This window comes from Sciurus carolinensis, chromosome 4, assembly GCF_902686445.1.
Source record: "Sciurus carolinensis chromosome 4, mSciCar1.2, whole genome shotgun sequence".
NCBI classification, from domain to species: Eukaryota; Metazoa; Chordata; class Mammalia; order Rodentia; family Sciuridae; genus Sciurus; species Sciurus carolinensis.
In genome coordinates, this window is record NC_062216.1 from 170,614,564 (window position 1) to 170,625,081 (window position 10,518).

Here is a 10,518-nt window from a genome sequence, read left to right on the forward strand (position 1 = left end):
CACGGGCTTCCTTTCAATTGCTTCCTTTTAGTGTCCTCTGTGTGGGTGGCCGCAGTTCATTCATCTGTTCACCAGGTAAAGGGCGAGGGCTCTGCAGATTTGGGTGATTGGGAACAAAGCTGCTATAACATTCCCAAGCAGGTCTTCACTTCTCTGAGTCCCCCTCAGGTTTCGCGTGGACTTGTGAAGAGCCTTGGCTGGGAGGACAGTACCTCTGGGGCTCTCGCCCGCCCTCAGCTGTGGGGGGCAGGACCTGGCTAGCCAGGCAGCCAGCATGGCGGAAGCTGGGCCCCTGTGGACGGGAACTCTCCCCACCACAGCTCTGGAGGGAGGTAAGACTGTGATTTCTGTTTCATCTCCTTTTATTTTCACTAATATTAGGAAGTAGGAAGAGCAGGAAAAGAAGGGAAGAAGGGTCAGAGCAGCCCATGAAAAGACTTGGTGGTCCTCACACAGGATGACCAAATCCTGAATATTTGGGAACTGACTGTAATGAAATTTAAAATAAATCTTAAAATATGCTTATTATATTATTATATTTTTTTCTTTTGTCATGAGCATTATACTCATTTCTATCCTGCCCTGAACATAACAGCAGAGGGGATTTCTAAGGCACAGAGGCCATGGCCCCGAATGAGCTAGGTGAACCCCTCACTTCTGGGTGAGACAGTGACTGCACAGTGTCCCCAACAAGAAGCCATAGTCAGCTGACATGGCCCAAAGTTGCTGCTGAAAGCCATGGCGGCCCACCTAATTACCCTCAGCCCTTCTCCTGACCCGGTGCAGCTCTGCCTTTCCCAAATCAGTCCTGATGGCCAGAAGCACCGTGGGAACCATGTTATCCAGGGCTCTCCAGAGAAACAGAAGACGGGGAGGCAGAGGAAGAGGTTTAACCACTGAGCCACATCCCCAGCCCTTTTTTGTATTTTATTTAGAGACAGGGTCTCACCGAGTTGCTCAGGGTCTTATCAAGTTGCTGAGGCTGGCTTTGAATTTGCAATCCTCCTGCCTCTTTGTACCGAGCCACTGTGATTACAGGTATGTGCCACTGTGCCCAGCAAGGATGAGGTTTTCCGAGGAACTGGCTCACACGGTCAGGGAGGCTGGGAAGTCCCAGGATCTGCAGTCAGCCAGCTGGAGATCCAGGGGCCCATGGTGTGCCAGGCAGGCAGAGCAGATTCTCTTATTCTTTTTTGTTCTCTTCAGGCCTTAGATGATGGGACCAGACCCACCCACACTGAGAAGGCTGTCAGCTGGACTCAGGTGACCTACTCGAGTGTTAATCTCACCCAGAAACACCCTCCTAGACACACCCAGAATAATGTTTAGCCAAATGTCTGGACGCCTTATGGCCCAGTCAAGTCCATGCACAAAATGAACCATCACAGAAAACAATAGTCGTCATCGACCACCATGCTGTTGGCTCATCTGCCCAGCTGCCCTCCCCAGGAGGTGGCACAGGAAGCCCTATATTGGCCGGGAGGTCCTTGGTAGTGTGCAGGTGCCCACAAGCAGCTTCCTTGCTATGGGGAAAGGACGCTGCTGATCCTGCCAGGAAGGAACGGGGGTTTCCTGATGCCAACCTCAGAGGCAGGGCCACATCCCCTTTAGGTTCAGCAAGGTAGTATCTAGGGGGCACTCTGGACCCACAAAATATTTTTAAAAATAAAAAAAAAGGTTGATAACCAGCCCAGCCTGGTTATATTTATTTTTATGCTAATGCAGCCATAACACACAGGTTTGGGGGAGAGAAGCAAGCTGTCCGTTGGACCTGGCTTGGCTGAGTGCAGGGTGGACACAGGCCCCGTTGATGCTTGTGGCTGATGGCTTCCAGAGCACTTCCCCAGCGACAAGGCTCAGTTCTGCAACCTGCCATTGCAGGTCCCAAGCGGAGCTCCCAGGATCCTTAAAAGTCACCGTCACCATGTAATTATCAATTTTTTTCTTAATGGGGGGAGGGCCCCACCAAAGTCAGAATGTGGCCATGGCTGCCTCAAACTGGCCAGGTCTGCAGTTGACCACTGCTTCCTCAGGCCTGGCTGCGCGCACCGTTTGTGGGTCATGTGTGCGCCACCTGGCCAGGCTGGGGAGGAGGGTGATGGTCAGGCAACGACTGGCCCCGGTCAGCTGTGGCATCTGGCCTGACCCCTCCTAGGAACATGGAGGCCCCGAGGTGTTACTTCCGCAGCCTTCTCCGTGGGGGCTGTGCTCTCCAGCCCTGGTGCTGCTGGGCCTGGAGGCGACTTGCAGCTTTCATGGTTTATTAGATCTCACCTCCTCCGGGGCCTCTCCCGGCCACCCCATCTGAAACAGACCTCGTGGGGCTCTCCTCTCCCTGCCCTGTGTTCCCCTCCCCGGCACCTGCTGCCATCTTATTTATCTTTATTTAGCTTATTTTGTGTCACATCTTGGCGCTGAACTGGAGGCTCCGCGTGAGCAGGGAGCTCTATGTCTTCGCTGCGGGACCTGCTGGCGGGTTGCAGGGGCTCCTAAAATCCCCACCAGCACTTGGCTCCAGGACTCTGCCCTCCCCCAGCCTTCGCATGAGGCTGTGTCTGGTCCCACCGGCCACCTGGAGCATGTGGCCTCAGCAGTTCTCCTGAGGGAAAATCCTCTCAGATCAGGCCCGGCAGTGTGAAAACGTGCAAATAGGAGGTAATTTCTCCTTTCTTAAAAAACAGCAACAAAACACCCACAAAAACCTCCTTTTGGCTGGTACCACTTTCCAGCAGTCCACGGTCTCTCTGACCCGCCTTGGAGTAAAACCCTTTGAAAGACTGTCTGTCCTGGCTGTCACCTCCCTCTTTCCTGCCACCCAACCTAAAAGTGAAGACCAGCCGCCAACCATCCTCAACCCCTCTCCTCTCTGTCCACCCTCACACCCAGGCCCTCTCCTTTGACTCGTGGCTTTTCTACTAGAGAGCTGGGACTCTCAACCTTGTGCCTCTGGCCAGGGCTCACCTAGCCAGGCTCATCCGTCTAGCATCGGCATCCACACAGGTGGGCGGCTCCTCAGGCCTCAGTGCCTGCCCTCCCCATCTGCTCTGCCACTCAGAGGACCAGGCCTCCTTCCTGTTGCTCAGGCCAAAGACCTGAGGGTCACCTGGTCCTTCCGTTTCTCTCACACCCCACATCTACTTGGTGAGCAAATCCACTGACCTCCTCCAGACACCTTCAGAGGGCAGGCGGTCCCTACTGGTAGTCCTGGTTGGTTGTAATGACCCTTAACTCGTCTCTTCCCCTGTCTCTGCCCACCCACTCAGCTCACCACTAGCCAGTCCCCCCACAGCCAGAGTGGCTCCTGCCAACAGGAGTCAGAGGCCACAGTGTGGCTCAGGACTCTGAAGCAGCCTCCATGTTAGGTAGCACGGAAGCCGAAGTCCTGACACCGAGCAGATCCTCCCTGCTCCAACACCCTGGGCTTCTGCTCCAACCACCCCCACCACCTCCCAGCTTCCCTCCATGCCATCCCCTCAGCTGTGTTGCAAAATGTGGGACCCACCTGCCTCAGGGCCCTTGTACTGGCTATTCCCTGTATCTGGAATGTTCCCTACTCCATATCTTCAAAGCTCCCTTCCTACCTCTTTTAGTCTGATTTAAAGGCCTAGAACAGGTCCCCTCGGGGTGCACACTCTGGACAGATAGGGTTTTGTCTCTCTGGATTAACTGAGAAATTACAGCTCGAGGAAATGCCCCCAGGTCCAGCTCTCTGCACCCTTCTTGTGGATGGCAGGTGGGGACAGACGGTTCCTGGTGGATATCTAGCACTGACCACGAATCACAGGAGAATGCACGCTCAGCCACAGCAAAGCCAGGTCAGGTTTGCAGATATAGAATGGAGTCCTGGGGGTTTATGAAATATTTTTGTTCAAGTGCCTTCGGCACAGGGCAGAGTCTCTCTCTGCTGGGGGCTTCTTTGGATCATTGCTGATCGTTGCAAAGTCCCTCTTTTCCAGGATTACAGGCATTTTTACCCCAAAGTAGATTTCCAGATCTATAGAAAATCCAGAGTATAGTCAGATCCCTGCCTGTGGCCCCTCAGGACCCTTCCCTTGGCCACCTGGAGGGGATGGGCAGTAACCCCTCCCCCAGCACCCCTCCATTCCATACAGGGGCCTCGGGAGCTTCAGGCCCCATGACTGAAACTGAATAGGTCAGAGTCTCTGGCCTGGAGGGGCCACTGTGGAATGGGGAGACAGGTCATCCATGGTGGGCAGGCATCAGGATGGGCTGTGGAAGCCCAGGATGCCTAGACAGGAGACCAGGTGAGGTGGTGCAGATCTCCGTGGGGACGGTTGTCACACATTTGAAAGCATGGATTAGTGTCATCAGATCTCTGGTTCGAAATGCTGCTCTGCAATTCGAAGAGAAAACCTACAGAGTGGGAGAAAATCTTTGCCATTCATACTTCAGATACAGCATTAATTTCCAGAATATACAAAGAACTCAAAAAACTCTACACCAAGAATACAAATAACCCAATCAACAAATGGGCTAAGGATATGAACAGATGCTTCACAGAAGATCTACAATCAATCAACAAACATATGAAAAAATGTTCACCTTCTTTAGTAGTAAGAGAAATGCAAATCAAAACTTAAGGGGCTGGGGAGATAGCTCAGTCGGTAGAGTGCTTGCCTTGTAAGCACAAGGCCCTGAGTTCGATCCCCAGCACCCAAAAAAAAAAAAAAAAAAAACTACACTAAGATTCCATCTCACCCCAATTAGAATGGCGATTATCAAGAATACAAGCAACAATAGGTGTTGGAGAGGATGTGGGGAAAAAGGTACACTCATACATTGCTGGTGGGGATGCAAATTAGTGCAGCCACTCTGGAAAGCAGTGTGGAGATTCCTTAGAAAACTTGGAATGGACCCACCATTTGACCCAGCTATCCCCACTTCTCAGCCTATACCCAAAGGACTTAAAATCAGTATACTACAGAGATACAGCCACATCAATGTTCATAGCTGCTCAATTCACAATAGCCAGACTGTGGAACCAACCTAGATGTCCTTCAATTGATGAATGGATAAAGAAACTGTGATATATATATATATATATATATATATATATATATATATATACACAATGGAATATCACTCAGCTATAAAGAATAATAAAATTATGGCATTTGCAGGCAAATGGATGAAACTGGAGAATATCATGCTAAGTGAGATAAGCCAATCTCAAAAGTCCAAAAGACGAATGATGTCACTGATAAGCGGATGATGACACATAATGGGGGGTGGGAGGGGGGCAAGAATGGAGGAAGGAGGGACTGTATAGAGGGAAAAGAGGGGTGGGGGTGGGGGGGAAGGAAAAAATAACAGAATGAATCAAACCTCATTACCCTATGTAGATGTATGATTACACAAATGGTATGCTGTTACTCCATGTACAAACAGAAACAACATGTATCCCATTTGTTTACAATAAAAATAAATAAAAAAAAAAAAAAAAGAAAGAAAAGAAAAGAAAAGAAATACTGCTCTGGGCTGGTGGGCCTAGTGGTGCACCCTACAATCCCAGAGACTCAGGAGGCTGAGGCAGGAGGATTCCAAGTTCAAAGCCAGATTTGGCAATTCATCAGGACCCTATTTTCAAATAAAAGTATAGAAATGGCTGAGAATATAGCACAGAGATAGAGGCTCAGGGGCAATTCCCAGGACCTCAAAAACGAAAAGAAAAGAAAGCAAGCTTTGGGCTGCCTCAAGGACTGGTGACTATTTACCTCCAGGGCTCTAGGCAGACATGGTGGATGTTACGGTTTAGCTATGTGTGCCCCCAAAAGCTCATGTGTGAGACAGTGCAGGAAGGTTTAAAGGTGAGATGAGAGGCTTAACCCAATCAGAGAATGAATCCCCTGATAGGGATTAACTGGGTGGTAACTGCAGGCAGGCAGGGTATGGCTAGAGGAGGTGGGTCCCTAGCTGCGTGCCTTTGGGGTGTAGAATTTGTCTCTGTTGAGCAGAGCTCTCTCTCTGCTTCCTGGTGTGATGTCTTGCGCTGCTTCCCTCCACCACTCTCTTCCACCATGACGTTCTTCCTCACCTGGAGCCCTGAGGAATGGAGCTGGCTGTCTACGGACTGAGACCTCTGAAACTGTCAGCCCCCAAATAAACATTTCCTCCTGTAATTGTTCTTGGCTTTGGTCATAGCAGTGAAAAAGTGGACTAAAACAGTGGACAAGGGAACAGACGCCCCAATGTCACAGAGTTGACCTTCTCGTGGGCACTGAGTTCTAAAAACATGCACACATTAATGCAGCAAGGTCAGGAGTCGCAGGGGGATGATCCTAGGTGGCCGCAGCAGCCCCCTCCCCTCACAGAGCCTGTTCCTGCTGCTCCCCTGGCTCCTCCCTGGTCTCCTTGACTGCTACCGGTTGCATTTCTGTTTTCTTAGAAGCCAAGTGGAGCTGGGCCACCTTGACTTAGCTGACACAGCCTAGGAAACAGAGATGCCGGAGCAAGCTGCCTACTGGCTGCGTCTGCCCAGGAACCAGCCAGCCACCTGTCACTCATTTCCAGCCGCTCTGCTGGGTTGATAGCCAGCTGTACCACACACTGGCTCTGGGACCCTGGGTGAGTGGCGCATCTCTCTGCTTCAATTTTCTCACCTGTAAGTGAGAATAGACATACCTCCCTCCTGAGGCTTAGGATGGTTAAATGAGTATGTGCCTCCAGCTGCCTGGCTCCTGGAACCACAGCCTGTGGAGCCCTCCCCAGTGTGGGGGCTGCACTAGCTGCCACCTTCTGCCTCATAGCATGGGGAGGACCAGGGGCTTTCCTGAGGCCCCTCTCTCTCTGTCTCCCCTCTCCCTCCCCTTGCCTCCCCTCCCCTCCCTGTCCCCCTCCTGTTCACTTGCTTGCTTCCATCTGCAGAGGCCCACATGGCAGGGGATACACGTGAGTGAACGGGGAAGGGGCTCCTTCCCCCCACAGCCTTGAGGTGCCAGCAGCCCTGGTCCATGTCCCGACTGTGGCTTGGTGAGAGACCCCTGGCCAGAGGACCCCACCAAGCTGCACCCACAGAAACTGCCAGGTACTAGATGTACTTTTTAAGCTAAGATTCGGGGCGCTTTGTTACCCACCAATAAATAGTACATAAAATACTCAGTGCAATGCCCGGCTAGTGGCCTGCGCTCGGCCATGAGCAATGAAGGCCACTCTGCATGTATGAGGGGCAATTACAATGCCAGAAATTTGAGGAGCACAACTCCACCAGGCATTTGGCATGAGCCCTTAACAGTGAACCCGTGTCCATTGCTACTTCGTAAAGTCACATTGAGATACGGTGCCAACGTCAGCTAGAGGAGAAACAGTGAACAGGGTGGGGGCCTTCAACCAAGACGGGGCGGGGTCTAAGCTCATGACTGCATTTGACCAAAACTTTAATAAGATCACACAAAGAGGGAGGAAAGGGACAGTGTGCAGGGGTAGGAAGGAACTAGACTTCCCCAGCTATGCCTCGTTGACCAGTTTTGAATGGAACACGCAGATGCTTTATTTAATTACACACCAGAATGGGACTAGGGCGGAGCCCAGTGGTCGAGGGCTCGCCTGGCGTGTGCCTGGCCCTGGGTTCCAGCCCTAGGACCTCGGGAAAAACAAAACTCTAAACCAGAATGAAATGGACATTAAAAAAAAAAAAAATTCCCTAAAAAACAAAAGCAAAATGAAAAAAATAGACACAAACTTGTATATAGTTGATGACTTGATCACTCAGATAGGAGCTATTTCAAGAGAAAATAATTTGATCATACATCCCAACTGAGATACCCAGAAAATAGAGAAAAAGTCAAAGAAACCTCAAATTGTTTTCCGTAATGATAGGGTCAGCAATAATATTGATGTTTTAAAATATATGATATAAATCATATACTCTGCTACATATAATATTATAATGTATATTGTATAATCTATATAATGTATATTGTATATAAAATACTATGTAATTGCATAATGTATAATAATATAATGTATATTGTACATATGGATAAAACAAATAATTATTAGTTTTAGAAAGCAATATTTTCAGCATGAGAGAAAAAAATCAACAAATGTAAAATCGAAGAGAATTATGTATAAATCCTGTCATCCTAAATTTAAACTGGAAATACAAGCATAAATTATCCACTTTCTCCTTAAAAATAAAAGTATTTCCCAACTCCATTCACTACAAATACCTAGAAAACTGATAACCCACCAGTAACAGAGAACTTAGCTACAAGATTGTGACCGCTAAACACCATTTTCCAGTCAAAGAAATAGGGCTTCTTAATTGAGGGTCCAGACAAAAACAAAAACAGAAAAAGAACAAACGAGCCCTTTTAGTTACGCTAAAAATAAGAGAGTGCTCACAGAAGACAGGTTCTTCCTCTCCTGCTAGCTATGCTTGGAGGTGTCCCCCAAAGGTCCTGTGCTAAAGCTTTGCTCCTCAGCCTGTGGTACTCTTGGAAGGTGGTGGGACCCTCAGGAGGTGGGGCCTAATGGGAGGAAGTTGTGCCCTTGAATGAGATGTTGGGAGGGCCCTGCCCGTCTCCCTCTTTGCCTGCTGGCTGCTGGCTGCTGGGAGGGAGCAGTTTCCTCCATCACTCATTTCTCACTTGATGAACCACCTCACCACACACCCCAAAGCAATGGATCAATCGACTATGAGCCAAAATCTCTGACACTACGAACCCAAATAAGCCTCTCCTCCTTCTAAGCAGATATTGTGTGACAGTGATAGAAAGTTGGCTAATACATTTCCCTACTTTATGAAAATATTTGTTGGCTTTTTCCTTTCTCTCTTCTTCAAAAAGTCACAGGCACATCTGAACAAAGTAAGTCGTTGGGAGCTGCCATACCCCAGTCCAGCTGTGGGAGGAGGGTCAGCCCATACTCAAGGTGAACCACAGCCCCCAGGGTCAGGAGAGTGGCATGGAGCAGAGGGATTGAGATAATGGGAGCCAGAGGAAGGAGATACAGACACGGAAAGGGGGAAAACCAGGAAGAACTTTGTCCTGCCAGATTGGAATTTACACATCTTTTTAATAGATGGGAGGGGGGAAATGGAAATGCCCCGTTGTAGGGTTCTTAGACTTTATATGAAGTGGTCTACTTAAAGGTAGAATGTGATAAATTAAAGTTATATACTATAAACCTTAAAACAACCATTAAAATAGTTACAATAAACCAACACATGAGATAAAATAGACTCATTAAAAATATTCAGTTATGCGCTCACTTCAGCAGCACATATACTAAAACTGGAATGATACAGAGAAGGTTAGCATGGCCCCAGAACAAGGAGGATATGAAAATTTGTGAAGTGTTCCGTATATATTTTTTTTAATATTCAGTTGCACAAAAAGAAGGTAGAAAAAGAGAAAAAGGGAAAAAAGAATAGGTAGGGCAAATAGAAAATGGGTAACAAGATGATAGATTTAAGCCTAACCATATCAATAACCACATTAAATATAAATGGTCTAACTTCACAAAGAGGATATACAGGTGATCAATAAATACATGAAAAAGTGCTCATCATCTCTGGTAATTAGAGAAATGCAAATCAAAACCACCCTAAGCTTTCATTTCACTTCAATTAGAATGGATATTATCAAGAACACAAGCAATAATAAGTGTTGGCGTGGATGTGGGGAAAAAGGAACACTCATACATTGCTGGTGGGGTTGCAAATTGGTGCAGCCACTCTGGAAAGCAGTGTGGAGATTCCTCAGAAAACTTTGAATGGACCCACCATTTGACCCAGCTATCCCACTCCTCAGTTTATACCCAAAAGGCTTAAAATCAGCATACTACAGTGATGCAGCCACATCAATGTTTATAGCAGCTCAATTCACAATAGCTAGATAGTGGAACCACCTTAGATGACCTTCAACTGATGAATGGATAAAGAAACTGTGGTATATATACATAATGAAATACTACTCAGCCACAAAAAATAATAAAATTATGGCATTTGCTGGTAAATGGATGGATTTGGAGAATATCATGCTAAATGAAATAAGACAAACCCAAAAAGCCAAAGGCCGAATGTCTACTCTGATAAGTGGATGATGATACATAATGGGGGGCGGGGATAAGAAAAGAATGGAGAAACTTTGGATTGTGTAGAGGGAAATGGAGTGGGAGGGGGTTGGGGAAGGAAAGATAGTGGACTGAGATGGACATTATTACACCTATGTACATGTATGATTACACGAATGGTGTGAATCAATAATGTGTACAACCATGGAAATGAAAAGTTGTGCCCCATTTGTGTACAATGAATCAAAATGCAGTCAGGGCTGGGCATATAGCTCAGTTGGTAGAGTGCTTGCCTTATAAGCACAAGGCCCTGGGTTCAAAAAGAAAAAGAAAAAAAATTTTTCCATCAGTTTCTTCTCATCTCAGGCTTTTATACTACAAATAAATAAATAAATATAAATAGTCTAAATCTCCAAATTTAAAGGCAGAGGTCATCAGACTGATTTAAAAAGCAATATGCTATCTTTAAGAAATACACTTCAA

The 10,518-nt window shown here is 47.6% G+C and overlaps 1 non-coding gene across 1 annotated transcript; it reads left to right on the plus strand.

The window, feature by feature from the left end:
- Positions 1-9,224: 9,224 nt before the first annotated feature.
- LOC124984056 (U6 spliceosomal RNA) lies at positions 9,225-9,331 on the plus strand. The gene has a single exon (XR_007108530.1). It is a non-coding gene; the product is annotated as a U6 spliceosomal RNA (small nuclear RNA).
- Positions 9,332-10,518: the final 1,187 nt, after the last annotated feature.